The sequence below is a fragment of the Saimiri boliviensis genome, chromosome 10 (genome assembly GCF_048565385.1).
Source record: "Saimiri boliviensis isolate mSaiBol1 chromosome 10, mSaiBol1.pri, whole genome shotgun sequence".
Lineage (NCBI taxonomy): Eukaryota > Metazoa > Chordata > Mammalia > Primates > Cebidae > Saimiri > Saimiri boliviensis.
Genome location: NC_133458.1, coordinates 92202223 through 92222829, shown reverse-complemented (window position 1 = coordinate 92222829; position 20607 = coordinate 92202223). Strand labels below are relative to the sequence as shown.

Below are 20607 nucleotides of genomic sequence, written 5' to 3'. Positions count from 1 at the left end.
ATTAACCCATAGATTGATCATGTCACCTCAAACTAAGTTGATCATTAGTGCTGTATTTCTCAGCACTGGCATCATTGACATTTTGAGCCAGATAATTCTTTGCTGTGGTGGGGTAGGCGGTTCTACGCATTGTAGGTTTACTAGCATCCCTGACCTTCCCTCATTAGATACCAGTAGCCCCTCTCCTCTCTGCAGTTTGACAGCCAAACAACTCCAGACATTGCCATGCACCCAGCCAAAAACCACTGAGCCAGTGAAACAGCCTGGGAATGACAGGAAATTCAGCGAACCCTTGGCACCCAACTAACTGGGATGGAGGAGAAGCACACATGTATGTGTGTGCACATGTGTATGTGTACAGCTATCTCGACACAGAGCAGTCCTCCGTGGATTCTCACAATTTTCAGGCAAATCCAGAAAGACTACGGGAGGAAAGAGAAATGAGTAATTGACCTTCTCAATGACAAAAGTGTAATCACAGATAATGGGTTCCTGGAAGGGGACACTCCCTCAGGGAAGGCTCCAGTCGTCATTAGCAGGGTGTTCCTAATTATCAAATAATCAAGTCAGGTCCACAGTGAGTAAACAGGACTCCAGACCTTTAATAAGGCCTTTCTTGTATGATTACCCTTTGAATGGCCATTAAAATTCTTGTTCAGTGAGGGAAAAATATTTCCTTTTTTAAAGTTTTTTTATTGCACCTTATGTTCTGGGGTACATGTGCAGATCATGCAGGATTGTTGCATAGGCACATACGTGGCAATGTGGTTTGCTACCTTTATCCTCCTGTCACCTTTATCTGGCACTTCTCCGAACTTCAGTAGGAATTGAATCATTTCCCTTCTTGACCAGCACAGAAGAAAAAATAAGTAGGAAAAAAAAAGGACTTTTTTTTAAAGGAGGCAATGAAGTTCTTTAATTCAAAAAGAAAAAGTTGCATGTATTGCTTTAACCTGGGTTTTCAGTTATTAATAGAAAATGTTGAACTGAGAACTGCAGTATTGTAGAGACTGGACGTTGTTCAGAGGGTGGCCTTTGGGGTATTACCAAATGCTATCTATGATAGATACTGTATTGAGAACTTATCATTTAAACACACGAAAAAGCATGGACTGACAGACAGTTGGCATGGCTTTTTACCATTCTGTACTGGTTCTTAGCAATTGTAGATTAAACTGACAGATGAATAAGTAGTTTAGCCACCGAAACAAATAAATGCCATTTGATTTTCTTATTTGGGCAGATATCTAGGAACAAAAGTCAAAGTTCATCTATTTGCCAAGAGTCTCCCACACTCACAGCCACCCTTCGAAAAAGCAAAATTCCAAAGTGAATAATCAGAACACCCTGTGATCCTGTGAAGAAAATTAATCGGAATCACCCAAGTGGGTTACTGTTCCTTCTTCACTCATTTGCCACAAATCAGCTTGTTTTTATTTGCCTCAAAAATCCCATTAAATAAAATTTGTCTTGTAGCCCACAGATCATTTCCCATGACCAAAACAGAGATCTGTCTTCTTTTCCTACTAAAGAATCTGAGCTATGTTTCTTTTCAACAAACCCCTATTCCCTGACCCATATTCTACATTTCACCATGTTTTGTCTGCTTGTCTTCCGATTCCAGCTGTGTCATTTTAGTTATCACGCCTTTGTGTCTCAGGACAAACATCGTAGAGTGGGAGCGAGTCAAGGATGCCGTCGACACGACATTAACCCAAACTGGGCAGCTATGTGACATCCTAACCAGTGACCTCCACCCGCTCACTGTTGACAGGAACATTTTTTCTTCTCCGAATGCATATTTTATTCTTGATTGACCATCAACCATATGACAGGGTTGTCCTGTGGGCAAGTTGACTATTAACAGCTCACAGCTGGAGTTACAATAACTACACACGGCTGTGACACTGCACTAATTGACCAAGACACTTCTGAGAACAAGACACAGAAAGTGGCCATTGCAAATTACTTCAAGCACAAATGGAGGGCTTAGTGGGAAACACCAGTTTCAGATTAGAGGTTTCTATATATGTTGAGACCAAATTGGTGCGGGGAGAGGGCCTGGCTAGAGGAGAACGGAAAAGCGAGGTAGATAAGTGCAAAGTCATTCTTTTGAGCCTCCATTAGGTTCCTATTTCTATAAATTATTTTAAATACATCCCTGTTAATGAGAAAGAAACAACTGCACTTAAGTGGAATTAATCCTGAATTTTTAAGTGCTCAGACAATTAAATCACTAAATCCATCAGGTGCCTTCTGTTCATATTTCCCTGTCTAATCCTGCTGTCACAGTCGAGGCTGGGCGTGGTCCAAGGACAGCATGTGCTGTGATGGCTACATCACTTAGCATTAGAGACAAAGAAGCCGAGTTTGAAGGGGACCTGGGTTTGTCTGTACCGGTGAGTGGAGTGATGGGGGCAGCGACATTAGCTAGGGATTGTGCATGAGTTAACTGGCTACTGCCGGGTCCGCTGGGGGAAGGCTCCTGAAAAGTTACGAAATGTGAATAGGCTGTCTGTGCATCTCTCAGTAAATTTCTTTCTCAGATGTTTCCAGCCAGGGCGACTCGATTGAGAAATGACTGGGAGAGAACAGAGGATAAAGCCAATGAGCTCAGTGTCTTATAAATCAGCCGCACTGAGCTGAACAGGAACTGTCAAACTGTGGCAAAACCTGCTGCTGTGCAAGCTTGTGAGGCTTTTCAAAAACAAAACCTAACCCTCGCCTTGCTCTCTAGATGAGAGAGGGCTTAAAGTTCGCAGAGGAGTGGAAAAAGAAATATGGTTTGCTCAGAAAATAAAGAACAAACTCAAGGGAGCACATGTGTGACATGTCCCAATTCTGATTTGGCTCAGGCACAGGATTACAAGTGAGGCCATGCAGAATAGCTAAATGCTGTCATTAGCAAATCCTGCCTAGAGCTCCAGTATTGCTCTGTACTCCAAAGCAAAGCTAACGAAATTACACTGTATTCTCCCAATACTATTACCCCTATTTTATGGATGAGGAGGCTGAGGCACAGGACAGGTGAGTCCTCTGCCCAAGGTCCTATAGCTACATAGATGGAAGAACTAAATAGCATTTGAACCTGTGAAGTCTGGCACCAGAATCCATGCTCCCAACCACTATACCATCAGTCTCTTTAGTGACATCACAGACCCCAAGTTAATAACCCTGCTCTAGGCAATAGAGCAGAAAGCAGGTCTGATCCTGACACTTTGTGTTCTCAAAGTCCTGCTCAGCCATTCTGGGTCTCAAGTGTATCCAGTGTCTGGATCTGTGCCTATAAATCTCAACCATCTATACTTGTCTGGGGTTATGTTAGTGCCTTCCCCCACCCGAGTCTTTATACCGAATGCTGAAAATCAGCTTTGAATTTGGAAGCATAGGATTTGGGAGGAAGACTCACTGAGGTTTCCCATGGCAATTGTAAGTCTGCCAGATTGCATTGTCTCCATCCACGTGAAGGCGTGAAGGTCACCCCCTTGTGCACCAGAAAACAGGGCCTGTGTACCGGGCCTGAAGTTACGTTACTGTTGCTGGGGAGACCATAATTGAATTTCCTGAATTATGCACAGTGTGATATAATGTTGAATAACCATATTTATTTGCCTTCTAGGCTCTGTGGCATCTGTTGTTTAGTTCACAAAGCTCCTATTGACTGAAGGATTTGTTGATTCAGAAAGCTGTGATGGGCCCATGAGGCAGTGGGAGCTGGAGGACTCCTGGGTAGGACTGAGAATTCTCATCTAGTTCAGTGATCACCAGCCAAATGGCCTGGCACGGGAAAATCCAGGGAGACAGCCTGAGACCCTGGTGTGAAACTGACCCCTCTCTTTCCTGATATTCTCACTTCTTGATTCAGGGGAAGAAAGAGGCGGTGTGGGAAAGTGGTTTCATGGAAAAGGAGGGGTAGCAGGAAGGAGGCAAAAGGGCTTGGAGGCTAGAGACAAGCGGCGGAAGAGGGTCGGAAGGCTATGGACAGAGCTCATGTGCATTGTTCACATGCACTGGTGTGAACATCAGGCAATGTCTAGGGATGGGGGTATGACTCAGGGCATGGATACACATGTGTATGAGACACAGTCCAGCCCTGGAGGAGTTAACCAACTAGTTCATTCCCTAGATCCTTAAGTCTTTTAAGAGCTTTACAAGCAGAAAACTGTTGGAAGAAGAGGAAGGGTCCCTTAGCTCCGATGAGCAGGTTGGGAAAAGATCTGCAGATTTGGCGATGGCGAAGGTGAGCTCTTAAGAGATCAAAAGGAATTCAGTGGTGATTGGCTTATTGAGCTCAGGAAACGGTGTAGGTAAAAACAAGCAGAGAGGGAGCAAAAACCTTGGATGCTGGGTTTCTGAATTTGCTATCTCTAGTAACACTGACGTAGGCTGAAACCCCAGAAGTTTTCAGGCATGTGCAATTCAGATGACTGTGAACCAAAGTCAGTCGGTCACAGGCTCTTGCCTGTAGTTCCGTCCCTGGCCAACCTTCCCTTTACCCAGGGAGCTGCAGAGGGCAGCATGGTGGCCTTCCCCTTGTCGAAGCAGGTAGGCCAGGGAGCCCAAGAGGGCAACAGTGGACCTGGATGGAAACCACATGCCCCAGTATGAAGGAAAGAGTTGATGGCTTGGAAATAAAGAGTCCACTCCATAGTAGTCTGAATTTCATTTTAAATATTTTTCCCTAACGCTTCTCAAAACATTTACTGGCATTGCCACTCCTAAGTTAGCAGACAAATGGGTGACTTCTCTGGAGCAGAGGAACACAGAATAAAGGAAGGAGAAGAGTAGGAAAAATGGGCTTTATATGGGAGCTCACTGAGGCACAGAACCCTATCCCAGAACAGAGTCACAGAGCCACGACAGAAGCGAGTTTTGCTGCCTGAAGTTCTTGAGTGTTTCAATTAGAAATCATTCCTTATTGAGACATTGAGGCTCTCTACTAACCCATCATAGTATGGAGTGATTTCTCACCTGGCTTCAATTTGGTTGTTTCAGTTACTGAAATAATATAATCACACCTCCATTACTCCAAGGTATGCTTTTTCATCTATCTTTGTATTCACTATTGGATTTTCCAAATAATTTGTTTTTAATATTGTTCTGTCTACCCTGCTGAAGATGTTCAGAAATAGTTTCTTCCAAAATAAGATGAAGAAATGACTTCTTCCCCCTATTTTTAAGCTTTTCGTTAGAGACACTTCAAGAATTCATCCACAGTAGAGAGCATGGCACTGAGAACCCACAGGTGCCTGTCAGTTAGCCCTCAGAGCAGCTAAGGGCTGATCCGATTTCCTCTCTCCCCAAGCCCTTTCCCCGGCTCTTCCATGGTCCACCACCTCCATCCACTGGATTGTTTTGAAGCAAACACCAGACATTTTATTTATAAATCCTTCAGTATATATCTTGATAAGGACTTTTAAAAATGTGTAATTACTATGCTGTCACACACCTAAAAAATAGGATTGCATTTCCAGTCAGTTTTTAAACTTCCCCAGTCGATTCATTAATGTCTATTTACCAATAAGTAGGACAAACCTATACACTGGATTTGGTTGTTGTGGCTCTTAATATTTTAAAGTATAGCTTTCCTTTCCTGCTGCCTTTTTCCTAGCCATTTGTTTAAAAAACTAACTTGTGCTGTAGAGTTTGCCACATTCTGAATTTAATTTCTAATAAAATAATAAAACTAGGTGACCATAGTTAGTCACTGTGAAACCATTAGGTGAAAGGCCAACAAGGAAATGTTATATTGGATAAGGCTAATGATACCTAAGCCCTCTGGTCAATCCTAACATGCTCAAACAATCTGATGTGTGTATTACCTCCCAGAGCAAATTCTTACCCAAAAATTTAACTTGAAACTGATTGAGCCTATAGTTCTCAAAACCAGTTACAGAAAATACAAGGCATGGACAAGAAAATCACATGATAGGCTTCCCCCACTTTTTTATGTAGCAAACTTTTATTTAAAATTTCCTTGATTATTCTGTTCTTCACAGGCAGTATGCTGTAAGGTTTTCCCCAAAGGTTACCGAGGACTAAGCTCCTCACTAAATGGAGTCAGACTGATGTAATTTTGTGGTTCTTTTGCCTGCTTTTTGTAGATTTTCATCTACTTCTAATGAGCACTGACTGTACTGTAACGATTTTCACATGCCTCAGTGAACTTCCTCCGTGGTCTTCTCCACCTTGGCCCCTACCCACAGGTTTTTCCCGTTTTACTGTGGATTGAGAAACCAACCATCGATCTTTGTCAAACTTATAAAGTTTAAATAGCTCTCAGTGAGAGCTAAATAAAGGCTTCAATTAGTAAACACAAATATTAGTGACAAGACATTAGCAAGAATCATTGAGATTTTTTGTTCCCCCCCTCCCCCATTCTTGATTGCAGTCTGAATAGCAGAAGCATCTGGATAAATGAGATATAACCCGGTGTTGCTAAACTGATCACTTTGGATAGAAAGTTCGGTTCTAATATGCAACACTAAGCCTTAGCTGTGCATAGGCAAGTTGGAAAAACTCTGAGTTAACAAAAACCAGGACTGCACACAATCCTGAAAATCCCACAGGAATGTAACCTAGATGAGATCATTAAGGATAAACAAATGGCACACTTCACTTCCTGACACATTACATCCTATGGGTCCCGCTCTGCCATTCTGTGCGTCGCTGTTGGCATCACCTTCTTAAAACATCCTCTTCCTTTGGATTCCATGACCTGACATTCTAATTTTCTCCCACCTCTTGGGACTCTCCCGAGTCTCTTTCCTGGCTCATTCTCCTCTTGCTTACCATTAAATATTAGACAATTTCAAGGCTTGATCCATTGCCCTCTTCTCCTTCATATTCTACACCCTCCCTCTGTGACCTCGTCCCTACTCATGGTTTTAATTATCTATACTCTGGTGACTCTTAAATTTATATTTCCAGTTTAGGCCCTCCTCTGAGCTCCCAATCATAAATCCCATGGCCTATTCCACATCTCGACTTGGCCATCTCACAGCACTTCAAACTCTGCATGTCCGAACACTGGACTCACGCCTTCTTCCTCAATCCCGTTCCTCCCCCCCAGCATTCCGCCTCAGTAAACAGCAGCGCCATCCAAGATGAGCAAATCAGACACTTGGCAGCACCCTGGACACCTCCCTCCCACTCACTTGCCATAGCCAGTGAATTAGTAAAGTGCTGTTGATTCTCATTTCTACATCTATCCGCGTCTCTTCATCTTCACAAATGCCACTATAGTCTGAGCTCTCACAGTCCCACTCTTGGGTTACCTGGAGAGCTTTCTACTCTCCCCACATCTGTGTCCAGCCTACTCTGCAGCCAGGATTTATATTTAAAAGAATACAAATCTGTTTATAACTTCATCATCTTTCTGGTGCCTTAAAAAAAAAGACCAAAATTCTGGCTTACATGGCCCTGTCTTATCTGGGTCCTACCTCCTTCACCAGTCTCATTTTGCAACCCTCTTCTTGTTCTCTGGCATCTACTCCTCCTGGTCCTCAGGACCTTTACACATGCAGTTGCCTCCAGTAGGATCTCTCTCTTCTCTTGACCTGGTTAATTTCTATGCGTCTTTCTGAACTTTTTACTTCTTAAAGTACGTACTTATACTTTTTATAGACTACTGGCTGCTGGTAGGTTTTCCTGATGTCATATTCACAGACGTCATTCTTTATGATTTAAACAGTTTTACAGGTGAGGAAACTGAGGCCCAGAAATGTTAAGTCACTTGCTTGAGGGTCAAGGTAGTGGCTTTGTGAACACACACACTGGATCATTTTCACTTTAATAGCAGCTCTATCTCTCGTCAACAATTAGAGTTCTGTGTCAAGTTTTGGTCTCTAAATGATCTGTAGATGCTGGAATGAGTTGAGAAAAAAACTAAAGGGTAGATGAGTAGGACCTTTGAAGAAAGAGTAAAGAAGGTGGGATTGTTTAATATGGTGTGGGGACATGGGAAGAAAACAAGATTTAAAGTTTGTGGAGGTTATTATAGAAGAGATGGTAATAAAAATATTTGTGTCTGGCCACAGGGTACAAAAGAGGATATTTCTCCTCTCTATAAAGATGAGAAATTGTAGTTGGAGAGGGTTTGGTATCACGAAAGAAATGGTGATTAAAGACTTGAACAAGACAGTTTCTAGAATGTCTTTTTGCAGATGTGGTTAAAAGCAGGATCATTAGCCTTCTACCTTACCTGGTGGCTCAGGCATTGACCTACTTCAGGCAGGGAGCTGGGCCTGCTAACCTCCTGAGGTTGTTTTGAGTGAACGAATGAATGAATGGAGAAAGTGAACCTTGCTATCTGTCACAGGCTAGATTGTGCTCCTGCCCTGCCTGGTGAGGAAAAAGAAATATTGAGTGGCACGTGTCCCTAAGGTTTCCTCAGCTGCTCACACACAGTTGGCCTTATCTGGCACCCAGGTGTTTCCATTTATCTCTGATAAACTGTCAGCCAAGAGTCAGCTTTGGAGTAAGAGGTGGGAGAATGAGTGGAGGGGAGGGTAATACCCCAGATGTTTTCCAAGAAGACAGGAGAAAGTTATTCCTCATTACTAATACATTTCGTCATCCTATGTGCCTGCAGATGTTAAATTTGGGAACACTTCCAGGTTCTCTTTTTGCTCTTAAAATAAGTGTGTATTTAAAAACATCCAGGACCTAATCTTTCCTGGGGATGTATCCGTTTTGCCTATGGATGAAGCTTTGCGGACTTAAGAGGATCCTAAATTTTCCTGGCTATGTTTCTTCCAGTCTCACCAGTCCTGTCAGCTTTCTCTGTTGGAAACCAGGAAAAATGATGATAATCACAATGCCAATTACCAAATGCCTACTGTGTGTCATACAAAATTAAATCGCTATGACAATGCTGCAAGGGCTATATTAACATCCATTTCACCCTTGGGGAGGTTCACCCAAAGATTGAAATTTCTCCAGGTTCTCAAAAGTGCTAAGTAACCAAACCTAGCTCTGACTTCAAACCCAGGTCTGTGTGACTTCAAATAATAACTGCCACATTTTAAGAGCTTTCTAGTGTCCCAGTCACTCATTAAATCCTATGGAGGAGGCACTATTAGGTCCATTTTGAAGGTTAGGAAACTGAGGCATAGGTTGCACAGCTAGTAAACGCAGAGCAGAGAGGCAAAGCCCCAGCAACCTGGCTTGTAGAGCTTATGACCCTGTACTGATTTCTGTCCACTTTCAACACTGCATGGAGAGCTTGGGTCGCCTGGATGCAAGTTTTACTCAAATGATCTCAGCTTTAGTGTCTCGAGGAGGAATTTTTTTCCCTGTGTTGTCTTATCTTTCCAGCGATCTTCTGTTACAGGAGCAGCTGCAGGCTCCCCACCCTGTGAGAGCCTTCTCGTGCCAGATCATTGGCTACAGGTGGCAAGGTTGTGGCTCCAGTTCAAGTCTCTCCCCTGGAGTTGGATGTTCCAGAAAGGACACTCAGTTCTTCAGGGCTGTCTCTCCGATGCATGCTTTGATCTGGGAAATGTTGTGCCTCCTTGCCGAGTTGAAGCTATCTCCCTGCTTTGTTTACGTGAACACCCTTCCAGTACTGTCTGCATTTGGGGTGGAAGTGCCCTGCCAAAAACTCAAGCTTTCCATGCTGGCTATGTGGCCAGCATACCTCCTGCCTTTTCAACGATTCCTCCGCCCTGGATACAGAGCCGTGTCTCCTAACAGTTTGGAAACTACAAAAGTTTCCCTGGCAGGATGAATGATTGACTCGGCAACATGTTCTTGCCTTTTGGAGTTGCCCTCCAATTTTTCCAGGCTTGATTCCGTAAATCATTTCATCTTGTACAAATACTGGGCTATAAGCACAGATGATCTCAAAGGTGAGGATTATTTGAAACTCCATTTGAAAATCTATCCTCCTTTCAACAGATTATTCTTGTGAATAAAACTTTTCTTGTGAGCATGCCAGTACACAGGTAGTTTTAGGGCCTTTGAGAGGAAGTAGAATATGCCTCTGCTCCAAGAGGCTTTGGAAAAAGTAACTCGTCTATATATTGACAACTAATTTATCATCAAAAATGTTAGGCCTGCTCTCTGCAAGTGCTCCTGGGGAGGTGTTGGGGGATGAAGTGGGGAAAACTGAAATGTTTTGAAAGAGATGTCAAACCTGTAAACCTGAAAATGTCATTTAGAATATCCTCTTGCTTTCTGCCATCTCAAGTACCTGGAAATCTATTGTGGTTTTCAAGACAGGTTAAGATTATGTAACTCAGAGTTAGAAGAACATTTTGGGCAATGATTTGAAGTATTGCATGTGTAGTTTTTGGTCATTTCCCCCTTTTTCCAGCAAAGAGAACTGGTTGAAGTCAGGCTGTGACAGAGAAAGTCCAACAACCCTAAGTTGGTGGCTGATGTCAGAAAAGAAGCTTATTTGTCTTCTCTGCTCTTCTTTAACTTGCTGATCGAAGAGTAGCCCATATGCAGTTACCATATGCTTTTGAAATGAACATTCTTGAATGTTAGAAATTGTCTAGCTGGTTTTATGGAGTAAAGGCAAATGTGCCTATCTTTTTGCCATACTTAGGAGACCTAACTCATTTTTTAGAGTATCTGCAATTTAGTGTGATCCAATGAGTTTAACAAAAATGTACCCAAATATTGGGTTTAAATTTTTTTTAGATATGAAATCCTTTCAAGCTATATCCTAGAAAGGTAGTTTTATAAAGTATGTTAATGATGTTATAATGATTGAAACTGATCACAAACTAATATAAATGGATTCGCTTGGGGGAGAAGACCTGAAAATCTCCTGTATGTTTGTGAAGCATTAAAAAAATGACATTTCATTTAACACAAAATTTTTTCCTTTTTGCAGATGAGGAAACAAGCTGGGAGATGTCAGTTAATATTTCCAAGGTCCTGCAGCTGATCAGTGGCTAAGCTTGTGAAGGATCCTATAGCTTTCAAACTCTCAACTGATACTTCTTAGATTCACCAGGCTACCTCACTTACTACCTAAGTGAAATCATCATAGAGGGCTCCCTGTTCACCTCTTTGCAATGACCCTAAGGACCTGAGACACACCTACCTCTCGACAAAGGAAATAATGTCATAGCTAGGAGGGGCAGTAGACCGATTCTTGAATTAGGCTGCTTGAGCTAATACTCTCGGCTCTGCTGTTCACATGCTATGTGGCTTGGGGGCAAATTACTGAAACTTTGTACTTCAGTTCCAAATGTGTGGATAACACATATGACCAATTCATAGGTTTTGTGAGAATGAAATGGCAAGTTGTTTGCCAAAGGCCTGAAAAAAAAAAAAAAACAATTATTCAATATATCCACACATTTTCTCATTTTATTTGAAGCTTGCATTATGTTTAGTTATTAATTTCTTAGCAGACGGCCACCCAGAATAAAGCATGCAGGTTTCTTATGAGAGGAAAAAAAAACGCTTGGGAGCCTGATTAGATATACCAAGGAAGATGCGGGTAACATGGTCCAAGAGAGCATGGTAAGGTGACCGATCATGGTTTTTGTTTTTTCCCCAAATTAGAGACTCCAAATTAAGGAGCAAGACTAGAACAAAGGTGACAATTATGAAAACCTTCTGTGAAGTCCAATTCTCTATAGTAACCCATTAGCAAAGAGCTACTGAGGAGGAGAAAGGACCCAGACTATGGCAAGGTCCATGGTCTGATACAGTTAATGCTATCACTGTTGTTACTACCAGCATATTTTCAAAAAAAAGTTTAAAAAGACTCAATTCTGTTAAAAGGTGCCATATAGTCTCAAAAGTGAGCATGAAATCTTGTCCCAAGCCAGAAAAAAACAAGTTAACCATCTTGCAAGAGTATTCTAAAAAAAATTTTTTAAAAACCCGTTTCTTACAAATTATCTGATTTACATTGAACGTTTTGAATTTTCCATTATGTGAAGGGTCTAAAGTCTTTCGCCAAGAGCAATGAAAGTGGTGGGAAGGAAAAACAAAACCCACAAAACATCCTTTGTATAAATTCCACCAGTTTCTGCACAATTAGAATACATATTAGTTTTTCTTGCCCCAATAGAAAACGTGCCTTTGGAGAGGATCCATTCTGGATATGTCAAAATAGGACCTTTCCCAAACAACTCAGACTATTTAAAATTTCTCCATAAAGTAGAAGCTTATTTTTCCTCTAGATTTTATTGTTCAGGAGTGGAGCTCCTGACCATGCTCCCTCTGCAACACTGCATTTCAGGGACATTTTATGAAGCATTTCACCTTCAGTGGCGATAGCATCCCTTGCTGTTTGGGAGGTGGGGTAGGATTAATGAAAATAAAGGTTAGGCCTTCGTGATCTCTGTGGGGGCCATGTTGTCTCAGTTTTGATCATTTCCCCCAAATTAAGATTTCTGCATAGACCCCTGGTGTCTGTGTTTGGCTGGCAGTTTTATGGCTGACCAAATTGTGCACTGGCCGCTGTTCTGGTTGGCTGAATGTTTATACAGGCTGTTAATCAGATTGGGGAGGGGGCTGTGGATACGGGGACTGTCTGAGCTGGAGCGGTCCTGTTTGCTGTCGTGTGGAAGGGCCTGCACTTTGTTACTACAAATTACATAATGACATGTTACATTTCAAAGTGTATTTTTACTTCAGGGAAAATTAAACCAATAAACAAACAATGCTGGTGGAAAAAAAAAGCAAAAATGAGATTCCTGGTTTCCAGATCTTCCTCTTTGGAAAGGTTCTTAATTAAATTGTAGCTATAAACAAATCTTTGTTTTATTGCAAAGAGAGCAATTGTGTATAAAAGCTATTTTAAAAAATTAGGATGTGAACATTTGCCGGACAAGGGTCTGGTCCATGTTACATATTTTATGATCTGTACAAAATGAAAAGGCAAGCTTTTGTGGTGATGGTAGATTTTCAATTTTTGATTGCTAATCCCTCTCAAATGTGGCTCCTGCCTTGCTTGAATAGAGCCTGTAAACACAGGAATTACCTTAATTTTTCCAGGTACTGATTCAAGCAAAACTGTTTAATATGAAATTGCCGACTTTGAATAGTCATGTAGAAAGTCAATTCGCTTCTTCATACTATCTGCATTTTAGGAACTTTGAAATTGTTAAAGAAAACCAAACCAACCCTCTAACTTCCAAACTTTTCGCAGTACATTTATGCACGTAACATTTTTTGTCAGCTGTTGAAATTAAGTATATGTTCAGGATCCAAGGTTATGACGACACCCCTTTTGGGTAGTAGGCACACTTGTATTATTCAATTAAGCATGTATGTACTTGTACAAACTTTTCAGAATAAACTACATTATCAAAAGAGAATGTGTTTTCACCGTCTTCTCCCTAGGTAAGTGGAGTCCTGAGAAGGAGGACACCTATTAAGCTGTATTTTGAATGAGTTATCTGATCAAATCAATCCTGCCCAAGATCTGCTGTTATCAGAACCCTTCGGCTTGGAATCCCTGGGTTTGTTCAGGTGTTTGGCTGCTACTAGGAAAAGCAGCAGCCCAGGAAATGGCTGGGTGAAAGATGGCTCCTATTATATTTTAAAAACACCTCATGATGCTCACATTTCTTAGGCAAAACTACCATGTGACTTACAGTGATTTATCAGTATAATCCACAAAATGAGAAATCACTAGATCAACTGAAATACAGTCTGAGTCTTCCTGTTGAGTCTATTTACTTTTCAATTCGGATGTTTAAGGAAACCTTTTCCCCTTAAATTTTGGAAATAAGGGGGTTTCGAACCTTCAGTTAAAATGTCAGGTTCCAGCAATGGATGGAAAAAAAAAAAAAAAGGGTAGCAAAGTAAAGGACAGATACATAGTGGAGATTTTTGTGGCTAAAAAGGGACCATTTGAGGTAATGCTATTTGCTGACAAAGAATACTTTCCCTATCTCATCTTGGATCCTTGACGGTTCTGTTTGAATAATTAGCTTAGGTTACTTTATTACTTACGATGGTATTCAACCCTGTCCCAAATTAACCATCCACTTTTCAAGTGGTTGTGTTTTTGACTGCTACCTGGGACATTCTGATAGGACTTGACCTTGACTTTAGAGGGAGAAGAAAAGATCACCAGATTTTTTCACTGCGGCTTGAACTTACTTTCACTGCTATCAAATAAAGAATAGCCCAAAGTGAAGAGTCAGACATTAATTCACAGCTTTCATTCTACAAATGACTAATCCAGTAAGAAAGATTTCCATCCAAGGAATAGTCTAGGAATTGTCCAATAAACAAAGATATGCCCATGAATAGGTAAGATGCCTTAATCCTTGTTTTGTGCTTTGCCAGCATTCGAAGTGATAGATGGAATAAAGGTCCATCATAGCTTGTTGAATGAATGAGTAAAAACGGGCAATGTATAATAACTGTATCACGAGGACTTTCCTTTTCATTCTTTTGTATTGACTGCTCTCGATTTACCCAGGTTGACAAACTCTTTCCTCTGCCTATTTTGCCATTCATGTCATGGTTCATGTCAAGGCTCTAAGAGAAGTCTGCCATCAGCACTGGAGCTCCTCTGCACAAATCCAGAATGCCAGACTTAAGGCAGAAGGAAGGGTAAAAGTTCAATTCTCAGATGGCAATTCAGGTTTAGAAAGAATGAGAAAGCACTGGTGTCCATCTCTCCTCAACTATGAATTCAAGTCTTAAAATGTATCTGCATCTCTTTGTCTCCATCCATCCATCCATTCATCTTTCCTTTTTCTCTTTCTCTCCCTCCTTCCTTCTCTTCCTTTCTTCCTTTTCATAAAGCTAGTACTAATGCAGAAGTCTGAAATTATACCTTAAAAACGTACTACACTTTCTTTGAGTTAGTGATTTCCTTCCTTAACAGTCTTAGTGTCTTATGATACTTATCCTTAATGTGACATAGCAGAGAACCTCTCTGAAAATGTTATAGCTTAATGGGGCTCAGAGAAATCAAAGCCCACTTTTAAAAAGGCAAAATAAAAAGCTTTCTGATATGGACTTGATAGTTAATTTTTGAGAAAGTCCACTTTCATATGCATGTAAATCTGTTTAGAAATGTTTTAAATTAAAAAAAGGAATGTTTCTAATTTTAAAGCATGCATATACATGTAAAACTGTTTTAAAACGCTGTTTAAAATTTTAAGGCATAGAGAGCAAGAGAGAATACTTAATATGCATCATACTAGCATGAGACCTGAAAAATAATTTACTTGTAAACTTAACTGGCTTTGCAATGCAACAGACTAGTCAAGTCACATTTTATACAATGTGTATGTTTGAGTGCAACATGCAAATGTGCTATTTAGATCATTTTCCTCCTTGAATGAACAAGCCCACATTCACCATTTAATATTTGTTCTCTTCAACATGAAACTCATTTTGAAAATACTGGCTTAAATGGGCATTATTAAGTCTTTATCAGTTCTAAGCATTTCAGCCTTTTGCATCCACAAATTTCTCAATCTGACAGAATAAGAAATGCATTTACATGGCCTAAGCTCTTAAATTGTCCCTTTCAATTAATGCCCCATCATGGAGCAATCTGGAAACCATTACTCAGTAACTCTTCATTGTAATTGCTTGCAGCTGAGTATCCAGCCCTTGGTAATATAAGAATAAAAGAAAACTCAGTAACAAGTGCAATTGATTCCATTCAGAATTCCCTTGGTGCTTTGCCATGTTTGGGCCTGCATAAGAGGAAACATGAGGGTTTTTTTTCTTTTGGGGCCAGGAAATGAATTGGCAGGCATAAGACGGTTTGTGTGGTGTGTGCCTTCATTTTTCAGCTGTTCCTTGTTAAAAATGAGACGGTGGGACTCCTGCTTTCTCCCCGACTGGCTACATTTTTTGGGGGAGGGCTTTTCTACTAACAGATAAAACCACAAAACTTCAATTTGCTGCAAACTAACAGCATCCAGAAACTGTCACCTTCTGTAGCCATGGTCGATCCTGGGACTTACTACTGCTAAGGAGTGGGCTTCAGAATTTTATTCACTTCTACCTCGGTCCTGACTTTATCAGAGCAGAGTCCCTGGTGCATTCTGTACAGGTGGAGAGTGTTTGTGTGTTTGGAGGCTATTAATCACCAACTCCAGAAATGTAAAGATCTAAATTATGATAGATGAAAATTCGAAGATGTGATGTGGTAAACTAACTACCTCTCCCCACCATATTTCCCCTTCCAGCCCATGAAAATCAAGGACTTGGTTTTTAAAAATGGTGAAGGGAAACGTTCTTATCAGCCATTCCTGTCAGACGATTCAGCGCCTTGCTGACGCTGAGATCCAATGTCCAGTGCCTGAGTCCCCCTGCATTCTGAGCACTGGGGCTGACTGTGGTGACAATCAGTTCATGACATCCTGTCCCCATCCCTGCTATAGATGACTGAGGGCAGGTGACAAGGACATTCAATTTCACAAATTAAAAATGTGTGTTTTCACATTTCACATTCACATTTTCACATTTCACATTCAATTTCACAAATTAAAATGCATCTTTATAGAATTGATGTTCAGCATAGAAAAGTGGAATGTAATAAAACTCATTTTAATTTTCATTTGCTTTGTCATTAAAAAACCACCTCAAGTTAAATGGGATTTCATTTTGATTATAGAAAGATTAGAAAATCTCCCATGACCAAGGAAAATTGCGGAAAAATATTTGATATTGTGTCTATGCATTCTATTTCGAGGGTTTTTTAAATATTGCTGTGACTATTTTGTATTTCCTACCCTGTTGTAAACTTAAAAAAATTGCTATTACTAAGTACATAATTTAAAATCTCTAATCAGGGCTTTTAAACAGAAGCACTCTTATACCCCTAGAAAAAGAACAAGAGGAGGAAAAATCTTGACCTCCAGAAGATCCAGGATCACGTGTGCAACAAGCTGACAGCATCAGCTGGCATCACCGACTCTCCTGCAACCCAGAATCCCACTTCCCCAGGCTCTGAAACCCTGCAGCAGTGAAAGAACCACGGACAAGCCATAAGGAGAATTTTTCTATTAAAAAATAAACACAAATGCTTCTTTAAGAGGCAGGTTTCATGAGGACAGGGAGAATCGGGTTTTGTGTGTGCCCGATTTTGTTTTTCTGTCAAAGATATATAAAACAATTATCTTGAACTTACAAAGATTAAAAATAATCAATTCCTGTTACTGTATTCAATTTTTCCCCAGTTTCACTTCTTTAGGTATGAAGAAATATAGCCTATTAAAACTTGGATTAATAAAAAAAAAACCTTTATTAACTTTTAGAAGATAGGGATAATGAAATCAGTTTAAGTCTAATAACCTTGTCCAGTGACTATGAATTTAGGCCAATTAATTAGTGATTTCTAACCTAGGGATGAGTTTGGAGGTAGAAATGGGATGGAGTGAAGCCTACACTTAGTTAAGATGCAGTATCTAGTGGTGTAGACATCTGCGTTTGAATTAACCAGACCCCAAACTCGGGCAGACTCTGGCCCAGGCCTTTGGTCAAAGGGAAAGACAGCCACAGGCATGTCCCTCCAATTTTCCTTATGAAAGCCTCCTTGATCCTTTAAGGCAGGCGTCCCCAAACTACGGCCCGCAGGCCACATGCAGCCCCCTGAGGCCATTTATCCAGCCCCCGACCGCACTTCAGGAAGGGGTACCTTTCATTGGTGCTCAGTGAGAGGAGCACAGTATGTGGCGGCCCTCCAACAGTCTGAGGGACAGTGAACTGGCCCCGTGTAAAAAGTTTGGGGATACCTGCTTTAAAGGAACCCATCATGTATGAGTCATATTCCTTCTAAGTCAGGCAGGCCTGTCTTCCCAGTTATCTAGGCTCTTCACAGGATCCTTGCTTCATCTCAGATTTTCAGCATTTTTATTCCAATCCTCTCTTGTCCTCCTGAGCCTCTATTTAATCATTTCCCCTTTTTCAGTCAATCAGCACATCTTCCTGGAAGTCTAATTGAGAGGAATTCTACACACTTGTCCAACGCTACATTTAGTAATGTCTGTGTCCAGGCTTCCTAAGACCAAATTCTTGGATTTTAATGACTTTAAGAAATTTTTTCAATGAACATTACATCCAACAGTGTTGAGTAATTTAAACTGCTGAGGAAAGACCATGGTTTTATAGAGAGATGAGGTAGATTCTTACTTTTCACCATACATTGTGTTTTATCTGTATTCCTAGTTATGTGTTATTTCTTTGATCTACTTATATTTTTAGAGACTGATGCTCACTTTGGTGTCCAGTAGATTCAGTGGTGCTCACAGGAGGCCATAGCTCGCTGGCCTCAAGTGATCCTTCCGCCTCAGCCTCCCAACATGTTGGGATTATAGGCATGAGCCACTGCTCCTGGTCTTTAGTGTAATGTTCTTCATGAGGATTATTTTTTTTACTACTGCACATGGAAGTCCTATGACCAGGGAATGTATAAATGAACAAGAAGAGCATGTCAATAGTGGCTGGCCCTGAATTATTTGTAGAGGCGTAGACTTACAGAGGTTGCAAAGTGAAGGCCCCATGGACATCCACCATTAAATGTGTCTGGGTCAGCCAGCAGAGTATTTTTGACAGCATGAATTAATTTTCATCATTGGAGAATGCAATGTTTCATATGGGAATCTTTTCCCCTGCTTCTCTAGAAAATCAATGGATCTAGCAACAGTGGCTGCCCATTTGGCCTGGCAGCCATGAACAGATGTTGGCGGGTGGTGGCCTCTTCTAGTGGGCCAAGTGCTCTTCAGTTTACCCCTAGTCTCCTCCCAGTCAATTTCACTCTTCATTTCCTGTTTACTCGTCTGCGAGAACTCTGTATTAGAGCTACTTGAAATTCCCCAATTGCTCTCCTTTTCATCACTGATGACAAAACTTTTCTTTTTAATGCTGCTGTATAGACACTTGGGTGTTGATTGTGAATTAAGACCTTCGTGATCAACTTGGAATCCAATGTCTCTCAGTAGAGAATATAAAGGAATATCTGGAGAGGGCCCCTCCTCATTCACTGAAGGAAGGAGACATTCATTTATTTCCTCTTCCTGCTCACTGGCTGTGAAGATAATGATCGCTTAAAGAAATGTGATAGAGGAGGCCAGAGAGAAAAAGAAACAAAGTAAGAAGTATGACAAATCCTCAAATGCATTTAGAGCAGTTGAATTGCATGGGGCACTGTGATAATGTCACAGGAAATTTTTTACAAAGATTTGAACACCAGGCATTCTAATCCTAAGCACTACACAATCAAATATTTGAGCGGTAGGCTGAGGACTGTGGATCCCCAGATCCATGAAAGAGCAAGGTCAGCAGGTCCCCAGTCTCTTCTGGGGTCCAGTTTGTTCTATGTCACAGCCCTTTCTTTGACCTCTCTCTATCCTTCAGCCTTAGCAATGAAGGCTGGGAAGAAGAGGTGACTGTGCGTTTGTGCATCTCCCTGCTTCCAGATCCCTTTCCTCCACGGAGTCCGAAAATCTCATTTGGATTGGCAAAATCCGGCTGAATGATGCCCAGATTAAATCTGAGAACTTTCTCAGTGTTAAAGGTTTCCAGTCTTTAGCATCCATAAAAGCAAACAAGATCAAGTTACACTCAAAATAGGAATGTTAGGGAAAAAGCTCTCCCAGGGTTTACCATAAAAATCTAATTACTCCTGGGACCTTGGAGACTTAACTCTCAGGCTTTCTTACATGGCACTGAATTATTGCTCTGACAGTCTTTCTCACAGTCCTCCAGACGTTTTGTTATATCTGGGTATGCACACACCACCCGGTCCATACCATGCATGGTGCCGACATCTCACAGTTGCTAACAAATGAGATGACACCAGATAATTGCTTTGTCTAGCTCAGCAAAACTAAACTCCATAGTTGAACTTCTTTCTGATGCTGGAGACCAAGGATACGAAGAGTAAAGGGCTGGTGACTTGGCAGATCTGTAGCAGAATGCCAACCCCAGCTGTGTACTAAGGAGGTGCTGAAATTGTGTGGGACACCTACCAGTTACTTCTCGGAGCTTCTCACTGTGCACACTTAGCTTCCTATAATGTCTGCTTCATTTTAAATTTATGCACACATGTCTCCGACAATGAAAGAGCTATAATTTCTTGGTAATTTATTTTGCCATTTTTTCTTTCTTTCCTCTCTTCTCTTAGAAGATGCTCCCCATGGGCAGGATCAGGATTCCCCTTACCCAGAAGTCAGAAAGCCAGGAAGGAGAAGTCTGCACACAGCAAGCAGGTGTGTTTCAGTCCTATGGCCATCTTCCATCAGTGACAATGTCCAAAAGGATGCACACTCCCTTGTGACAGAGGCTGCTGGGGAATTACCAAACCCACTTTCTCTTCTTGCTGGGCTGACATAGCCCATTGCATTTTCCAACCTCCATTGCAATGAAGTGGGTCTGTGACTGGGTTGGAGCCTGTGAAACATGAATAGCAGTGATTACACCACTTCCAGGCCTGTCCTGTTCAAACTCCCTTGTGAGGCTCTCCATGTTCATTGCCCCTTCAGCTGGTTAGGATAGAAATGATTCTAGGGCAACTTTGGGTGTTTCCTGATGAAGATGCTGAGCCACAGGATGGAAAGAGTCTGGGTCTCTGATTCATCAAGTGGAGGGGAGTTTCTGAATCGGGAATAATCTCACTGGGCTGTGACATGAGCAAGAAAGAAACTTTCCTTTTGC

At 41.3% G+C, this 20607-nt stretch overlaps 1 long non-coding RNA gene across 4 annotated transcripts; it reads left to right on the top strand.

Moving 5' to 3' along the window:
* The first annotated feature begins 2317 nt into the window (after positions 1 to 2317).
* LOC141579967 (uncharacterized) lies at positions 2318 to 17212 on the top strand. 4 transcript variants are annotated; one of them, XR_012511957.1, is made up of 5 exons: positions 2318 to 2399; positions 10847 to 10906; positions 14408 to 14541; positions 16155 to 16348; positions 16568 to 17212. It is a non-coding gene; the product is annotated as an uncharacterized LOC141579967 (long non-coding RNA). The 4 variants fall into 4 exon arrangements; XR_012511959.1 differs by lacking the exon at positions 2318 to 2399 and adding an exon at positions 9459 to 9851 and having other exon boundaries at positions 16746 to 17212; XR_012511956.1 differs by lacking the exon at positions 2318 to 2399 and adding an exon at positions 9459 to 9851.
* Positions 17213 to 20607: the final 3395 nt, after the last annotated feature.